This window comes from Hylobates moloch, unplaced genomic scaffold (genome assembly GCF_009828535.3).
Source record: "Hylobates moloch isolate HMO894 unplaced genomic scaffold, HMol_V3 SCAFFOLD_21, whole genome shotgun sequence".
NCBI lineage: Eukaryota > Metazoa > Chordata > Mammalia > Primates > Hylobatidae > Hylobates > Hylobates moloch.
In genome coordinates this window covers 10,077,327-10,096,899 of record NW_026652296.1, presented here as the reverse complement: position 1 = coordinate 10,096,899, position 19,573 = coordinate 10,077,327, and positions in this window count along the sequence as shown.

The window sequence follows — 19,573 nt, the reverse complement described above, 5'->3', positions numbered from 1 at the left end:
TTGAGCCTGAGAGGCAGAGGTTGCAGTGAGCCAATATCATGCCACTGCATTCCAGCCTGGGTGACAGAGCAAGACTCCCTCTCAAAAAAAAAAAAAAAAAAAAAAAAAGAAAGAAAGAAAGCTTATTTAAGTACCTTTAATGCCCCTCACCATAAATCTACATTTTTTTAAGTGTATATACGGAGAGAAATAAATAGAAAGCAAATTGTAAGCTAGGCGAGGTGGCTCACGCTTGTAATATCAGCACTTTGGGAGACCAAGGGAGGATCTCTTGAATCCCCAGAGTTTGAGACCAGCCTGGGCAAAATGGAAAAACCCTGCCTCTATAAAAAAAAATAAAATAAATACAAAAACTTAGGCATAGTCCCAGCTACTTAGGAGGCTGAGGTGGGAGGATCAGTTGAGCCTGGGAGGTTGAGGCTGCAGTGAGCCATGACTGCGCCACTGCACTTCAGCTTGGGCAGTGTCTGGGCAGGGTCTGCTGGGCAATGGAGCAAGACCCTGTCTCAAAAAAAAAAAAAAAAAAAAGAAGAAAGAAAAGAAAAAGCAAATTGTGGCAAAAATGTTAACAATTGGTGAATCTAGCTAAGGGGGTTATATGGATGTTTTTCGCACTATTCTTTTAACTTTCCTGTAGTTTGAAATTTGTCAAAATGAAAAGTTGTGGGAGGAGGACGTGAGTCAATTTAAATACAAATATTAAGTACATAAGAGCCCAGGTGGCAAATGAATATGGCCAAAGTTGTCAAGATGGGACCTGAGTTGGTGGCATTTGGTGGACCCTGGGCTACAAGATAGCCTGGCAAATAGCAGGGACATCTGAAATGATTTTTTTTTTTTTTTTAAAGAGACAGGGTCCTTGAACTCCTGGCTCAAGTAATTCTCTCATCTCAGCCTCCTGAATAGCTGTGACTACAGGCTGAAACCACCACGCCTGGCTAATTTTAAATATATATATGGAGAGATAGAGAGAGAGAGAGAGACGGAGTCTCCCTGTTGTCGGCCTGGGCTGGGGTTCAATGGTGTGATCTTGGCTCACTGCAACCTCCGCCTCCCGGGTTCCAGCAATTCTCCTGCCTCAGTCTCCCAAGTAGCTGAGATTACAAGGGTCTGCCACCACGCCCGGCCAATTTTTGTATTTTTAGTAGAGACGGGGTTTCACCATGTTGGCCAAGCTGGCTTCAAACTCCTGACCTCAGGTGATCCACCTGCCTTGGCCTCCCAAAGTGCTGGGATTACAGGTGTGAGCCACCGTGCCTGGCCTGGGATGATTCTAAATGACCTCGCAAGTCCCAGAGCACCCACGCCCACTCTCCATTGCCCCAGAAGCTTCACCATCCATGAGGGTTCCCCCATGGAGGTGTCCTTGGAGAGTGCAGAGGGCACTTCAAGAGCTCAAAGCATCTGTAAGCCTTGCAGTGAGTCAAGGGGCCAGCTTTCATCTCCCACCCCTCAGCAACCAGAGGGTCCCTCTCCCTCTCCCAAGCCTCCACATGCACACACTCTCCAAATGCTGCGGCATTTCTCACACTGTCAAATGATTTCTGCACCTCTATCCATGCTAGAGCGTCCTCACCATGTAAAGAGGGCAGGAATATTCATCCCAGAGGCTAGAACAAGGAAGAAGTACTCAAGGGCGGCCAACACCTGTAATCCCAGCACTTTGGGAAGCCGAGGCGGGCAGATCATGTGAGGTCAGGAGTTCAAGGCCAGCCTGGTTAACATGGTGAAACCCCGTTTCTACTAAAAACACAAAAACAGCTGGGCGTGGTGGTGTGCGCCTGTAATCCCAGCTACTCAGGAGGCTGAGGCAGGAGAATTGCTTGAACCCGGGAGGCAGAGGTCACAGTGAGCCGAGATCGCACCACTGCACTCCAGTTTGGGCAACAAGAGGGAAACTCCATCTCAAAAAAAAAAAAAAAATTAGCCAGGCATGGTGGCGAGTGCCTATGGTCCCAGCTACTCAGGAGGCTGAAGTGAGAGAATCTTGAGCCTAAGCAGTGGAGCCTGCAGTGAGCTGTGATGGAACAATGCACTCTAGCCTGGGTGACAGCAAAACCCCATCTCAAAAAAAAATTTTTTAAAGGAAGAAATACTCCAGTGGGAGACAGACATATAAATAAGGACCCGCGGCCAGGCGTAGTGTCTCACACCTGTAATCCCAGCACTTTGGGAGGCCGAGGCTGGTGGATCATTTGAGGTCAGGGGTTCAAGACCAGCCTGGCCAACATGGTGAAACCCCATCTCTACTTAAAAAAATACAAAAATTAGCCGGGCGGTCGTGGTGTACACCTGTAATCCCAGCTACTGGGAGGCTGGGGCGGGAGAATCTCTTGAACCCAGGAGGCGAAGATTGTGGTGAGCCAAGATCACGCCACTGCACTCCAGCCTGGACAACAAAGTGAGACCCTGTCTCAAAAAAAAGAAAAAAAATAGGGACCCACAAAACCACATGCTTAGTGCAGGGGCAGAGCAGTAGAGGCAGGGGGATGGGCCTCTGCCTTTGGGGACCAAGGGAGTATCCCAGGAAAGTATGTCAACAGGGTCTTGAAGGATGAGAGAACAGAAAGGTTCCCTGGTCTTTCTAGACTAAGCCTCTGATCTGGCCCTCAGGGGAGGGTCATGCCCGGCAGCCTAAGGGTCCTGCAGAGCCTTTTGGTCTCTGACCCTAAATCCACTGGAACAACCTCAGTCCGTTTAAGGTGCCAGCCTCTCTCCTGTGTCCTGCAGTTCCCCCAGCCTGGATCTCTCCAGGTCCCATCCACCTTGCCTTTCACCTGGTTAATATCTTAACTCTTAACCTGCTGGAATCCAGCTAAGGAGTCTCAATCTCCCAAAGCCTTCTCCAAGCCCCCATTCTGGGCACAGTGCTCCTCTACCAAGCATCCTGGCTGCCCCATCAGGGCAGAACTGGGTGAGCACATGGACCCTGGAGTTCCATCCTGGCTTCTCTGCTTCCGAGCTGCATGACTTCGGGCAAGTAACTTGGCCTCTCTGGGCCTCCATTTCCTCATCTGTAAAATGGGGATGACAACAGTGCCGCATTGCGCTGCCGTGAGCACTAGGCGAAATAATACTTGGCTGCTCGATGTGTATATAGACCAGCAGATTGGGCATCCCGTGGGAGGTTGCTCGTGCAGCATCCCAGGCCCCACCCTGGAACAACAGAACCAGATTCTACATTTTTTTTTTTTTTTTTTTTTGAGACGGAGTCTCACCCTGTTGCCCAGGCTGAAATGCAATGGTGCGATCTCAGCTTACTGCAACCCTCTGCCTCCCAGGTTCAAGCAATTCTCCTGTCTCAGCTCCCGAGGAGTAGCTGGGATTACAGGCACACACCACCACACCTGGCTAATTTTTTTTGTATTTTTAGTAGAGACAGGGTTTCACCATGTTAGTTAGGGTGGTCTCAAACTCCTGACCTCAGGTGACCTGCCCACCTTGGCCTCCCAAAGTGCTGGGATTAAAGGCATGAGCCACTGTGCCCAGCGTCTGCATTTTCTCAGGATCTCTAAGTGATTCACGTACGTGTTAAATGTGAGAAGCACTGAAACATTATATGTAAAATACTGAGACTGCCTGACACATACTTGGCTCCTATTAAATGTGTGTTGTTATCATCATCATCGTCATCCCACAATATTGCCTGTTTTCTCATCCTCCTCCACCTGAGAGGAAGACCACAGAGGGAGCATTTAAGCCAGCCCTAGTGGGAGGAGAATCACCAATCCCAGTGGTCTGAACATGAATGCCTGCAAACCTTGTCACCAAGGGCTACAGTACTCTGTGTCACGACTGCCATAGGCACCACGGCATCCTTGTGCCTAGAGTGGAGGGGGTGCTTGATAAACGCTGCGTGATTTTAAGTCATTTGTCTAGTTCACATGGAAAAGCCAGACTGGAACCAGGCAACGTCACTCTTGGCTGAGCCCTTTTGGACTCATTACTTTCCAATGCCCAAGCATCCTTTGGATGAACAGCAGAGACAGAGCCTGAGTTTGGGGAGAGGATTAGGGGATGGTGCTTAACAGAAGGAAGAGTCTCCAAACCTATTCTACTTGGTAAAATCCATCATTTGCCTAAGGATAATGGCACAAAAATTCTCACCCATGAGCAACCCCATCTACCATCCGCCCTGATGAGAATGGTCAGATTGCTGGAGTCTTTCTGGAGATAAATATTCTAATCTATCACTACTAGGCGTCTCCGCTACTCTCATCTTCACCCATCCTGAGCCTCATTTCAGGACCCTTTGATCCCATGTAACTAATCTATCGATAGAAGTCGGCTCTGTGGAGCTGGCAAGGCCGTTGGAATGACAAGATCTCCCTCTGGCCTCAACCAGGACCGTAAACCTTGGTTCAGCAGAGGAATGAATCTGCCCTGAAATCTGGGGGCCTTATCAGTTTTAGAGATTAGCAAAGGCCAAGTCCTGACCCGAAAGAAAATCCCAGACACTCGCCACACTCCCTTTGGGACTCTGCAAAGTCAAATTTTTTCAGAAACCAATTCCAGTTAAGTAAATAGTTTCTGCACATGAGTGCCCACAGGGTTCCTCAGAGGACCTGACATTCTCCACTTGGTGACTGTCATTTCCTTACAAACACAACATTGAAAGCGATCTTTGCATTCCCTAAATGATTCCGCCAGCTGAGGAATTCTACAATTCTTCTTGAGTTCAAGGCTGCCACTTTATTTATTGTGTGCTTTTATGACAACAGCCCCTAAATGCATCCTGTACGATTTGATAAGGGCCTCTTGGCCCCACTGCCCCCACCCCATGTGTGTCTTTCTTTGCCACAAATTTCCAGCACACTGTTCAAATATGTACCACCTAAATTGAACCCTCATGCTGGGAGCACTAATGGGACGCCCCTTCAAAGCGACTTTCTGCAACCCAACAGTTTACATGTTGCTGGAAACAATGGACTTAAGCACACAATTTATTTATGTTGGCTGGTTTCATGCTGGTTGGAATCTGCTTTGGGGGGAAAACAAACTCGGCATCTGTTTAGATTTATAATTTATATTGAAAGCACAAATACCTCGTAATAGGGCTAGAATGAGACCCAATTATGGGCAGGAGTCACCATATATGCTGGCTTTGTTCTTTCATGAATGCACTAAGAGACTACAAACTGCCTTTTTTTTTTTTTTTTTGAGACAGAGTCTCACTCTGTCACCCAGGCTGGAGTGCAGTGGCACAATCTCAGCTCACTGCAACCTCTGCCTCCTGGGTTCAAACAATTCTCCTGTCCCAGCCTCCCGAGTAGCTGGGATTACAGAGGTGCATACCACCATGCCCGGCTAATCTTTTTTTTTGTGTGTATTTTTTTTAGTAGAGATGTTTCGCCATGTTGGTCAGGGTGGTCTGGAACTCCTGACCTCAAGTGATCTGCCCAACTTGACCTCCCAAAGTGCTGGGATTACAGGCATGAGCCACCGCGCCCAGCCGACAAACTGCTTTTTATAATATTTAAACCATCCTCTTTATTCCCCCATGCAACCCGCCGCCTCCATCCCTGAGAAACATCTGCAGCAGGGGCCGTGCCCTGCCTGCCTGCCCTCTACACAAGCACTCTGATCTGGCTGTTTTCCCCGCTGCCCTGCGGAGGTGCCTACTTTGTGCATAGTCCTGGTACCCAACATTCGGGGGCTTCCCGGGGGGGCCAGCTACTGCTTTTAGTGGCTTGTATCAACTGCCTCACTCTATCCTCACCACCCTCCCAAGCAATGGCATCCCCATGATCAGGGATTCCTCCAGGATCAGGAGGAAAACTGAGGCACTTTCCCAAGATCCCACAGCTTATAAGTGACAGAGCCAGGATTCTAACTCAAAGGGTCTTGCTCTAGAATCCATGTTCTCACCTCTTAGGTGCTTTTGCAGCAAAATCTACAGAATAAGTAGCTGGATTGCTCCATTGCCTTGACTTCTCATTGCAGTTGAGTTGGAAGAGAAATAAGGCAAGTGGCAAGAAAATAAAATACCATGCTTAAAATAAAATATCATAACCACCAAAGCAAAATGAGATCACGCTTCCCAAACGAAACCAAACAAGACCAAAACAAAATCTGGAACAGAACATATTCACCTGAGTGCAGTGGCTCACACACCCATAATCCTAGCACTTGGGGAGGCCAAGGCAGGAGATTGCTTGAGGCCAGGAGTTTGAGACCAGCCCAGGTAACATAACAAGACCCCCATCTCTACAAAAAATTTAAAAATTAGCCAGGCATGGTGGCACATGCCTGTAGTCCCAGCTATTTGAGAGGCTAAGGCAGGAGGGTTGCTTGAGCCCAGAAGGTCGAGGCTGCAGTGAGCCGCCACTGCATCACTGCACTGCAGCCTGGCCAACAGAGAGAGACTCTGTCTCAAAAAAAAACCGAAAGGGCCGGGCGCGGTGACTCACACCTGTAATCCCAGCACTTTGGGAGGCCGAGGCAGGTGGATCGCCTGAGCTCAGTTCAACATCAGCCTGGGCAACATGGTGAAACCCCATCTCTGCTACAAATACAAAAAATTAGCTGGGCATGGTGACGTGCACCTACAGTCCCAACTACTCAGAGGCTGAGGGAGGAGAATCACTTGAACCCAGGAGACAGAGGCTGCAGTGAGCCAGGATCGAGCCACTGCACTCCAGCCTGGGCAACAGAGCAAGACTCCAGCCCAAACAAACAAACAACGACAACAACAAAAAACCCTAATCTTCTTCACCTTCTTCACCTCCATCTTCAGGCCCAGACAAAGAGATGCCAAGACCAGAGGGGAGGCTCAGGCTCCCAGAGGGTCCTCCATCAGTAAGAAAGAGCCACAGGTCCCCTTCAGGTTTCAGGACAAGGGGCAGAAGAGCACATTCCAGGGAGCTTGCTGCCTGAATCACTCCAAGCAGCGTCCCAGTAAACAGGCCTCCTGGAACCCGTGCATGTGCCAGTGCTATCTCTCTCATCAAAGGTGAGCCTATCTCTCCAACCACCTGCAGCAGGTTGGCACTGTGACATACTTTGACACACAGATGAGGTGGAAATGACCGTGCACTACTTTGGAACCAGGCCTCCACTTTGCACCTTCCACCTTTGTTTTTACTTTTTTTGGAATTTCTTCTTTTCTTTTTCTTTCTTTTTTTTTTTTTTTTTTCAGATGGGGTATTGCTCTGTTGCCCAGGCTGGAGTGCAGTGGCATGACCATGGCTCACTACAGCCTCAAACTCATGGCCTCAAGCAATCCACCTGCCTCTGCCTCCCAAAGTGCATTAGCTACCATGCCTGGCCTGTTTATCGGAACTTCAAGACCACAAATGGGAAAGAAGCTGGGCTAGCCTACTAGAAGGTGGAAGCCCGGCTGGGCATAGTGGCTCACACCTGTAATCCCAGCACTTTGGGAGGCCGAGGCAGGCGGATCACCTGAGGCCAGGGGTTCAAGACCAGCCTGGCCAACATGGTGAAACCCTATCTCTACTAAAAATACAAAAATTAGCCGGGCATGGTGGTGCATGCCTGTGGTCCAAGCTACTTGGGAGGCTGAGGCAGGAGAATCACTTGAACTCGGGAGGTGGAGGTTGCAGTGAGCTGAGATTGAGCCACTGCACTCCAGCCTGGGCAACAGAGCGAGACTCTGTCTAAAAAAAAAAGAAAAAGATGTGAGCTGAAAGAGCCGGTGAAGTGACCCATTGCAAGAGGAAGGAAGAATGTTTGAGGCTGAGGGGAAGAACCTGCACAGGTGGTTCTTACCAGGAGGGGTTAGGTGAATCTAGAACCTGGCTCCATTTTACATATAAATACAGAGCACTTTTTTGCATAGTTTTAACAAACACTAAATTTTCCTGGAATGCAGTAACCATGTAAATTGAGAGAGGCCTGTGCTTAACCTCACTCAGGAATTTACCAAGCACTGTTCACTGCTCTGGAGTAACAGCCCTGGCAGCAACGCCCCTCAGCCGCAATGCCCCACACCTGGATCTTTCTGCAATGGTCGCTGTCACCTGCAAAGTGTTTCCACCTGTGAGTTCAAGCACCTGGATACTTCATTAGAACTTCCAGCATTAAAGTACATATGATTTGATTATAAGTGACTTTCCATTTATTCTCCTCGATTTTATAGTTTGAGAATTACACATAGATGTTTTCATGATCTGGGTAGGTAGGTTATATTATTTATGAATTGCATTTCAGGGTAGACAAGGAGGCACTAGGTCTGGTAAGGCTGAAACCACAGGCATCTTCAAGCACCTCCTTTGGCTGTGTGAGAAGATGAACCAGGCTGACATTAAGAACTAACAAGGGGTATGGAGTTAGAGCTCAGAGGGCCAGGAGATGATGTCAGAGGAGGATGTGGGGAAATCAGAGACCTCATGCACTGCTGGTGGGGATGCAAAACCATGCAGCCACCATGAAAAATAGCCTCCAGATTTTCAAAAGTTTAAACATAGAATACAATTTTTTTTTTTTGAGATGGAGTCTTGCTGTGTCGCCCAGGCTGGAGTGCAGTGACAATCTCCACTCATTACAACCTCTGCCTCCTGGGTTCAAGTGATTCTCCTGCCTCAGCCTCCTGAGTAGCAGGATTACAGGCATCTGCCACCACGTCCAGCTAATTTTTGTATTTTGTTTTAATAGAGATGGGGTTTTGCCATGTTGGCCAGGCTGGTCTCAAACTCCTGACTTCAGGTGATCCACCCCCCTCAGTCTCCCAAAGTGCTGGGATTACAGGCATAAACCACTGCGCCCGGCCCATAGAATACAATTTGAATCAGCAATTCCACTCCTAGGTATATACCCCAGAGAAATGAAAATATATGTTCACATAAAAACTTGAACACAAATGTTCATAGCAGCATATTCATAATAGCCAAAAAGTGGAAACAACCAAAATCTTAATCAACTAGGGAATGAATAAACAAAATATGGTCCATCTGTACAATGGAATATGATTCAGCTATCAAAGTATGAACTACTGGCTGGGCACGGTGGCTCATACCTATAATCTCCGCACTTTGGGAGGCTGAGGTGGGTGGATCACTTGAGGTCAGGAGTTTGAGACCAGCCTGGCCAACATGGTGAAACCCTGTCTCTACAAAAGTACAAAAATGAGCTGGGCATGATGGCAGGTGCCTGTAATTCCAGCTACTCGGAAGGCTGAGGCAGAAGAATCACTTGAACCTGGGAGGCGGAGGTTGCAGTGAGCCGAGATCATGCCATTGCACTCCAGGCTGGGTGAGGGAACGAGACTCTGTCTCAAACGAACAACAACAAAAAAGTATGAACTACTAATACATGCTACAATGAATGGGGATTAATCTTGAAAACATTTTGGTAAGAACAGAAGCCAGACACAAAAGGTTACCTCTTGTAAGACTTCAATTATATGAAATGTCCAGAATAGGCAAATCTAGAGAGGCAGAATGTAGATGGATGGCTGCCGGGGACTAGGGCTGGGGGTAGTGGGGAATGACAGCCAGTGGGTCTGGGGCATCTTTTGTAGGTTATGAAAATGTTTTGGAATTAAATAGTGATGATAGTTGTAGGACTCTGTGAATCTAAAAACCACATCTGAAGCTGGGCATGGTGGTTCATGCCTTTAATCCCAGCACTTTGGGAGGCTGAGGTGGGAGGATCCCTTGAAACCAGGAATTCGAAACCAGCCTGGGCAACAGAGTAAGACCCCATCTCTACAAAAAAAATTTAAAAATTAGCTGAGTGTGGTGGCATGCACCTGTAATCCCACCTACTCGGGAGGCTGAAGTGGGAGGATCACTTGAGTCTAGGAGGTTAAGGCTGCAGTGAGCCATTATTAAGCCACTATACCCCAGCCTAGGCAATAAAGCAAAATCCTCTCTTAAAACAAACAGCTCACGCCTGTAATCCCAGCACTTTGGGAGGCTGAGGCAGGCGGATCATGAGGTCAGGAGATCGAGACCATCCTGGCTAACACTGTGAAACCCCGTCTCTACTAAAAATACAAGAAAATTAGCCAGGCAAGGTGGCAGGCACCTGTAGTCCCAGCTACTCGGGAAGCTGAGGCAGGAAATGGCATGAACCTGGGAGGCAGACCTTGCAGTGAGTGGAGATCATGCCACTGCACTCCAGCCTGGGCGACAGAGCGAGACTCCGTCTCAAAAAAAAAAAAAAAAAAACCACATACGAAACCAAAAAGTGCATCTGTAAATTTAAAAAATTTAAAAAAAGAAAAAAGGAAAACAAAAAAGAGGTATCACTGAACTGTACAATTTAAAGGGGTGAATTTTATGGCACATGAATATGTCAAAAAACAAAGATGAAGCTGCAGAGATAAGGAGGGCACACCTAGGCTAATCTAGAGCCATTGAGGGCTTTAGGCATCACAGTGGCAATACAGGTTTGCGTTTTAGAAGGATCACTGTGGAGGATGAACTGGAGATGGGCAAAAACAGACAGCTTTAAAAGGTGATGAAGGGGGCCGGGCGCAGTGGCTCACGCCTATAATCCCAGCACTTTGGGAGGCCGAGGAGGGCGGATCACGAGGTCAGGAGATCGAGACCATCCTGGCTAACACAGTGAAACCCCGCCTCTACTAAAAATACAAAAATTAGCCAGATATGGTGGCACATGCCTGTAACCTCAGCTAACTCAGGAGGCTGAGGCAGGAGAATGGCGTGAACCTGGGAGGCGGAGCTTGCAGTGAGCCGAGATCGTGCCACTGCACTCCAGCCTGGGCGACAGAGCGAGACTCCACCTCAGAAAAAAAAAAAAAGGTGATGAAGGGTGAGGCATTTGGAACAAGCCCAGCCTGGGGCTTGAGCAGCTGGTGGAGGCGGTGCCATTCGCAGGAATGTTGGCAGCATCGCGTTGGGAGCAGTTTGCACTAACTCCTGTAACAGAGGCACAATCACATAGAGGGTCGATAAGATAAGAGCTGGGAGAAATTACTTCTGACTTTTGGCATCCAAGAAGGCATTTGGAAGAGGTGGCATTTAAGCAGAACTTTGCAGGTCAGCATAGGGCGTACAAAAATTCGAAGGGCAGCCTAGGAAGAATGAGTTGCACCAGCAAACATTTGGGGGCTAGGAAGTGCCCAGGTTTGCTGGGATTGTTTGGCCAGGTAAGATGAGAAGCAACAATTATGGTAACAAAACTAACCAAAAAGCATATCCTTCCATTTTTCACAACCTCTCTGTGAGACAGTAGCATCTCTTAATAGGAGCCACGATTCAAAGGAGTCCAGGTGACATACCTAAGGTTACACAACTATGAAGGGGCTCGCCAGTTTTGTTTATTTGTTCATTTTAAGAGACAGGGTTGGCTGGGCGCAGTGGCTCATGCCTGTAATCCCAGCACTTTCCATTTATTCTCCTCAAGGCTGGTGGATCACTTGAGGTCAGGAGTTCGAGACCAGCCTGGCCAACATGGCGAGACCCTGTCTCTACAAAAATACAAAAATTTCCCGGGTGTGGTGGTGAATGCCTGTAATACCAGCTACTCGGGAGGCTGAGACAAGAGAATCGCTTGAACCCAGGAGGCAGAGGTTGCAGTGAGCCGAGACTGCACCACTGCACTCTAGGCTGGGCAACAGAGCAAGGCTCTGTCTCAAAAACAAAGAGACACAGTTTTGCTCTTTTGGCCATGCTGGAGTACAGTGGTGTAATCATAACTCACTGCAGCCTCAACCCTCCAGGCTCACGTGATCTTCTCACGTCAGCCTCACGAGGAGAGGGATTACAGGCGTGCGCCACCACACCAGCTAATGTTTAAAAAATTTTTTTTGTAAAGATGGGCTGGGCACGGTGGCTCATGGCTATAATCTCCCCACTTTAGGAGGCCTACACAGGTGGATCACCTGAGGTCAGGAGTTTGAGACCAGCCTGGACAACATGGTGAAACCCTGTCTCTACCAAAAATACAAAAATTAGCCAGGCCTGATGGCATGCGCCTGTAGTCCCAGCTACTCAGGAGGCTGAGGCAGGAGAATCGCTTCAACCCAGGAGGCAGATGGAGATTCCACCACTGTACTCCAACCTGGGTGACAGAGTGAGATTCCATCTCTACAAAAAAAAATTTTTTCTTTATTTTTTTTTTTTTTTTTTTGAGATGAAGTCTCGCTCTGTCACCCAGGATGGTCTCAAACTCCTGGGATCAAGAGATCCTCCAGCCTTAGCCTCCTGAAGTGCTGAGATTACAAACATGAGCCACCGTACCTGGCTGCTGGCCAGTTTTTAATCTCAGGTCTGTTTGAAAAATAGGTACACAGGTGAGTTCAGGCCAACTTGTGGCATGCAGACCTTATTTTTACAGTCATTCTTCCTCTTGAACTAGAAAACACTCTTCTCTGCATCTCTGTTTTGTATTACACATTCCAATCTCTCTCATCTTTCAATACGTTTTCTTGAGGGAGAAATTGTGTTCATTGTTTGGGAAATGTAATCTGCTCTACACAGGAGATGATTAAGGACTCTTGACACTTATATGTAGGGATGGAGAGTGTGTATATTTTAGGTGCCAGAGAAACCATAATCTGTGAACAATATATCAATTGGGGTGATGACAGCTGCTTAATATTAAATACGAGATGTGGGTTCTTTCTGCTGCTTAACCTCCCTTACTTTGCTCTGAGCAATAAGCATCAAAAACAAATACATATTCGTTGAATTTTTGTTTCATTCTGTTTGGATTCCAGCTGTTGAGATATAATCCTTTTTATATAATACATTTTTTAAAAATATTTGAATCTTTACCTTGTGATTTTAACAGCCATGGAAAAAGTCCTGGCCGGGTGCAGTTGGCTTACGCCTGCAATCCTAACACGTTGGGAGGCCGAGGCAGGTGGATCACTTGAGCTCAGGAGTTCAAGACCTGCCTGGGCAACATGGTGAGACCCCCTGCCCCACGTGTCTACAAAATATTTAAAAATTAGCTGGGCGTGGTGGCACACACTTGTGGTCCTAGCTACTTAAGAGGCTGAGGCGACAGGATTGCTTGAGCCCAGGAGGTGGAGGCTGCAGTAAGCCATGTTTGCATCACTGCACTCTAGTAGGAATAGAGTGAGACCTTTGTCTCAAAAAATAAAAATAAATAATAGGCCAGGGGTGGCGGTTCACACCTGTAATCCCAGCACTTTGGGAGGCTGAGGCAGGCAGATCACTTGAGGTCAGGAGTTCGAGACCAGCCTGGCCAACATGGTGAAACCCTGTCTTTACTAAAAATACAAAAGTAAAAAATTAGCCAGGTATGGTGGCGCTCACATGTGGTCCCAGCTACTCTCGGGAGGCTAAGGCAGGGAATTGCTTGAACCCGGGAGGTGGAGGTTGCAGTGAGCCAAGAACTAGCCACTGCCCTCCAGCCTGGGCGACAGAGTGAGACTGTGTCTCAAAAATAGACCAATAAATAGATAAATAAGTTTAAAAAATAATAAATAAAAAGGCTGATTTAAGGGCCCCATCCCAGACCCAGTGAATCCAAATGTCCAGGAGAGATTGTTGTGTTTTTTGTTGTTGTTGTTATTTTGTTTTTGTTTTTTTGAGACAGGGTCTTGTTCTGTTGCCCAGGCTGAATGAAGTGGCTCAAATATGGCTTTCTGCAGCCTGGACCTCCTGGGCTGAAGTGATCCTCTCGTCTCAGCCTCCCAAAGTGCTGGGATTAGAGCCATGAACCACGGTGCCCAGCCTACTCTGCATCCTGATCAAACCTTAACATGGAATCTGTGTGATTTTTGTGGCTAACACCACCAGTGCCATTTGTTGGTTCCCTCTTCGCCAGATAAAGGTAAAGTTGTGTGGTGCTGCCTTGGGTCTGGGCCGAGGTAGTCTCGGCCTCTTAGAACCATATGGATTTTGACTGATCACTCCATTCACTCATAAGTGCAGACTACATGCCAGAACTATTTTGTTTTTGTTTTGAAACGGGCTCGCCGTGTCACCCAGGCTGAAGAGCAGTGACACAACCTTGGCTCACTGCAGTCTCAACCTCCTGGGCTTAAGCAATCCTCCTGCCTCAGCTTCCAGGGTAGCTGGGACTACAGATGCATGCCACCATGCGTGGTTAATTTTTATATTTTTTTGCAGAGACTGAGTCCCTCTAAGTTGTTCAGGCTGGTCTTGAAATCCTGGGCTCAAGCAATGCTCCCACCTCAGCGTCCCAAAATGCTGGGATTATAGGAGTGAGCCACTGAGCCCAACCAAAACTGTTTTAGATACTGGAAATAAAGCAGGAAAAAAACTAAGTGTATGTCTTTCACGGAGGCCTTCAGGGAACTCAGGTTCTAGCGGGGAAGACAGACAAAGCAAGTAAATATGTCCAGAATCTGACCTGAAGCAGAGAGCTGGGGGCTTGAGGGAGTGGCAGAGGCAACTTCGAAGGACCTGAAGGAGGGAAAGGGTGTGGGAGCTAGACTGCAAAAAGGAGGAAAGATCACAGGAGATGGAAGGCTATTGTAAATTTAGCATTGACTCTGAATGCGATAAGAAGCTTTCAAAAAGCTTTGACCAGATGAGGGACACCATCCGACAGGTTTTACCAGAATCCTTTCTGGCTTGTTATGCAGAATCAACTGGAGAGGGGAGGGTAGATGCGGAGAGACCAGAGAAGAGGCTACTACAATAGTCCAAGCGAGAGATGGTGGTGGCTTGGAACAGGGTAGAAGGTGTGGACGTGGTGAGAAATAGTTGGATTCTGGATACATTTTGGAGGTCAAGCCAACAGGACTGGATGTTGGGGGGTGAGAGAAGTGAAGGAGTCAGGGATAATTCCTTTATTATTTTTATGATTTATTTACCTATTTTTATTTATTTTATTTATTTATTTATTTATTTTGAGACCGAGTTTCGCTCTTATTGCCCAAGCTGGAGTGCAATGGCGTGACCTCGGCTCACTGCAGCCTCTGCTTCCCAGGTTCAAGCGATTATCCTGCCTGGGTAGCTGGGATTACAGGCACCCACCACCATGCCCGGCTAATTTTTTATATTTTCAGTAGAGACGGGGTTTCACCATGTTGGCCAGGCCGGTTTCGAACTCCTGACCTCAAGTGATCCGCCTGCCTCGGCCTCCCAAAGTGCTAGGATTATAGGCATGAGCTGCCACGCCAGGCCTGATTGATTGATTGATTGATTTTGAGATAGGGCCTCCATATGCTACCCAGGCTGTTCTCGAACTCTTGAGCTCAAGTGATCCTCCTTCCAAAGTGTTGGGATTACGGGTATGAGCCACCACACCCAGCCTGGGGATAATTCTAATGGTAGTCATCTGCAAGATACAACTGCAAAGATGGAGCTGTGATCTGCTTCTTGATGAAGAGGGAGGTGGGGAGTTCAGTGTGGACCATGTTAAGTGTGAGTGCCTACTAGATAGAAATAATGGAAGGGCCGAGTAGGCAACTATATATGCATGAATGGAGTTCAGGGGAGAGGTTGGGGACAGAAATATCAGTGTGAAGGCCACCAGCACATAGGTGGTATTGAAAGCCATGACCTGGATGAGATCACCTGGGAAAGAAGTCAAAGAAGAGAAGAGGTGCTTGGACCAGGAGGTCCTCAGCATTTAGAAGTGGGGGCCAATCACAACTTCATTCCTTGGCTGGGCACTATGGCTCATGCTTGTAATCCCAGCACTTCGGGAGGCTGACGTGGGAGGATCGTTTGAATCCAAGAGTTGAAGGCCAGCCTGGGCAACATAGCAAGATACTATCTCTACAAAAAAATTTAAAAATTAGCCAGGCATGGTGGCATGTGCCTGTAGTCCAAACTATCTTGCAAGTTGAAGTGGGAGGATCGCTTAAGCCTGGGAAGTTGAGGTTGCAGTGAGCCGTGATCATGCCACTGCACTCCAGCCAGGGCAACTAGTGAGACGCCGTCTCTAAAAAACAAAACAAAACTTCACTCCACAGATGGGGCATCTGAACTTGATCAGTTTAGTCACCAATCTCTGGACCTCCTTTGTTGCGTTGAGAGTGGAGGAGAGCGGAAAGAGAACTGGATTTAGGTCCAAAAGACCTGCCCTCTGTCATTTACTGTGGGACCCTAAGCAGAGCATTTCACCTCTCTGAACCTCCCTATAAAGAGGGAACACCACTTCACTCAGCCATAGCCCAAGATGATTATAAGGATTATATGAAATAATTAGGAGAGAGTGTGCCACCAATTATAAAAGGCAGAAAATCTTGGTCATCGGCCGGGCACGGTGGCTCACACTTGTGATCTCAACACTTTGGGAGGCCGAGGTGGGTGGATCGTTTGAGGTCAGGAGTTTGAGAACAGCCTGACCAACATGGTGAAACCCTGTCTCTACTAAAAATACAAAATTAGCCGGGCGTGGTGGCGCATGCCTGTAGTCCCAGCTACTTGGGAAGCTGAGGCAGGAGAATCACTTGAACTCGGGAGGTGGAGGTTGCAGTGAGCCAAGATCGTGCCATTGCACTCCAGCCTGGACAAGAGTGAAACTCCATCTCAAAAAAATAAAATAAAATAAAATAAAATAAAATATTGGGGCTGGGCGCGGTGGCTCACGCTTGTAATCCCAGCACTTTGAGAGGCCGAGGCGGGCGAATCACGAGGTCAGGAGATCGAGACCACGGTGAAACCCCGTCTCTACTAAAAATACAAAAAATTAGCTGGGTGTGGTGGTGGCGGGCGCCTGTAGTCCTAGCTACTCGGAGAGGCTGAGGCAGGAGAATGGCGTGAACCCGGGAGGCGGAGCTTACAGTGAGCCGAGATTGCGCCACTGCACTCCAGCCTGGGCGACAGAGTGAGACTCTGTCTCAAAAAAAAAAAAAAAAAAAATTTTTGGTCATCACTTAGTTTCTCCTAAAGAGAAGTGTGCAGGAAACACCTTCCACCTAAAGTTTCTGCCTCTAAACAGAAATTTACATCTTGCATCTCATCCTTGGGACAACTATATTATCAACATTCATTCATTCCGTAAATAATTCCTGAGTCTCCTATGTGCCAGGAACACATTTTACCCAGCGGTAAAAGTAGACACAGTCCCTACCTTCATGGAGCATATTTTCTGGTGAAAGGACCATCCTCCTAACAGCCACCTTTTATTGAAGTCTACTACAGTTTGAACCCTTGCATATTGTGTTTTAAAATGTGTGTGTGTGTGTGTGTGTGTGTGTGTGTTTTGAGATGGAGTCTCACTCTGTTGCCCAGGCTGGAGTGCAGTGGCGCGATCTTGGCTCACTGTAACCTCTGCCTCCTGGGTTGGAGCAATTCTCTTGCCTCAGCCTCCTGAGTAGCTGGGATTACAGGTGGGAGTCACCATGCCCAGCTAATTTTTTGTATTTTTAGTAGAGATGGGGTTTCGCCACGTTGGCCAGGCTGGTCTTGAACTCTTGACCTCAGGTGAGCCACTACCACACCCAGCCAATTTTTTGTATTTTTGGTAGAGTTGGGGTTTCACCATGTTGCCCAGGCTGGTGTCGAACTCCTGGGCTCAAGGGATCCACCCACCTCGATCTCCCAAAGTGCTGGGATTACAGGTGTGAGCCACCGTGACTGACCTCCACATTTTTTTTTTTTCTGGGGTGGGGAGTCGGGAGTTCCGTTTTTTTTCTAATGCTGATTTTTCGGCCTCTCAAGCTCCTCATTACTTGTCAGATTGCAGCAATAGTGTTCTACTATGGTATAAATTAAGCAACATAAGTCTGAGAAGGAAAGTCATTTGATTCTTAAAACACTGTATCACCCACATGGTGCTGAAGGTGTTTCACAGAAACCAGGTAGGTGGCTGTGTGATGTTCATGCTCACCTGATCTGCTTTCCCTGGGCATGCGGGAGCTCCCATGCCACCAGGTTTTTAAAGGAAAATTTTAAAATAATAACTCCATTGATCTTTTGAAAGTAGAAATTGATGGCTGGGCATGGTGGCTCACACCTGTAGTCCCAGCCCTTTGGGAGGCCGAGCCGGTGGATCACTTGAGGTCAGGAGCTCTAGAGCAGCCTGGCCAATATGATGAAACCCCATCTCTACTAAAAATACAAAAATTAGCCGGGCATGGTGGTGCATGCCTGTATCCCAGCTACTCAGGAGGCTGAGGCAGGAGAATCACTTTAATCTGGTAGGCGGAGGTTGCAGTGAGCTGAGATGGTGCCAATGCACTGCAGCTGGGGTGACAGAGCCAGACTCTGTTTAAAAAAAAAAATTAGCTGGGTGTGGTGGCACACAACCTGTAGTCCAGCCAGTCTGGAGGCTGAGGCATGAGAGCAGGAGGTCAAGGCTGCAGTGAGCCATGATCACAGAACTGCACTCTACCCTGGGCAGCAGAGTGAGACCCTGTCTAAAAAAATAAAATAAAGTAAACATTGAGACAGAAGCCACTGCTATTTTTGACATTTCATGGGACCCTCTTAACACACCCCTGGCGGATGCTGGGACCACTGTTTGGGAAACCCAGGTAAAACCCACAGGGCTCTACATCCTAACGTCATCACTTCCTGGCTGTGTGACCTTAAGTTGCTACACCCTGTTGGCTCTCAGTTTCCTCATCCATAATAGAGGATAATAATAGTTCCTATCTCCTAGGGCGGTTGTGAGAATTAAATGGCATCCTGCCTACAAAGGCCTTAGCTTTGCACAGTCAACTCTCCACAAGTGGCAGTCATTAATATGGAAACCAAAGGTCGGGGGTTGGGCCAGAGCCTAGAGACCTTGGAAAGAACTGAGTATTATGCTAAGGGAGGGGGAAGGGAGGGGGCAGGGCAGGTTGCTGCCCCTGCAGCCCTCAGCAGAGGCCTCCTGCAACCTCTCTGGATGTGGCTTTTAGTTCTGGCAGGAGGTGATGAGTATCTGACCTGGGGATGCTGTTACATGCTGACAGGGGAAGACCAGCATGTTAGAGGTTGTTTTTTTGTTTTGTTTTGTTTTGTTGTTTTGAGACAGGGTCTCACTCTATCGCCCAGGCTGGTGTGCAGTGGTATGATCATAGCTCATTGCAGCCTCAACCCCCCAGGCTCAAGAGATCCTCCTGCCTCAGCCTCCCAAGTAGCTGGGACTACAGGCATCCACCACCATGCCGGTTAATTTTTGTATTTTTTGTAGAGATAGAGTTTCACCATGTTGCCCAGGCTGGTCTTAAACTATCCTCCTGCCTCAGCCTCTCAAAGTCCCAGGATTACAGGCATGTGCCACTGCGCCTGCCTGTGTTAGAGGTTTAGAATCAGGCAGCTACATAGATATGGAGAGTGACGGAGAAAGAGGGTTCAAAATAAAGTTTGAGTCCTGGATGACTGGAGAGATAGTGGTGCCGTTAACAGAGATGGATTACATGGGAGATAGGGCAGTGGAAGACAAATGATAATACTTAGGACACAAAGAGTTCGGAGAGGGATTAAAGCGTAGGGAGTGTCCATGGAATTTTGGTACATGGCCACTTCTTGACCTTAAATAACCTCCAAACCCACAGAAACATTATCTTTCCATATCACCCTAAAGACTGTGCAGCAGTGATGAGTAAAATGACTCTGACCTCAATTAATTCGAAATTCTAGGAACACGCCAGCTCCTTCGGAGTTTCTTACTAACGCTCCTTTCTCTGTCTCTGATTCCCCACTTGCAGCGCAGACAGTGCCCTCTGTTGGAAACCTCAACCACAAATCCCCGTCCTCGACTCCAT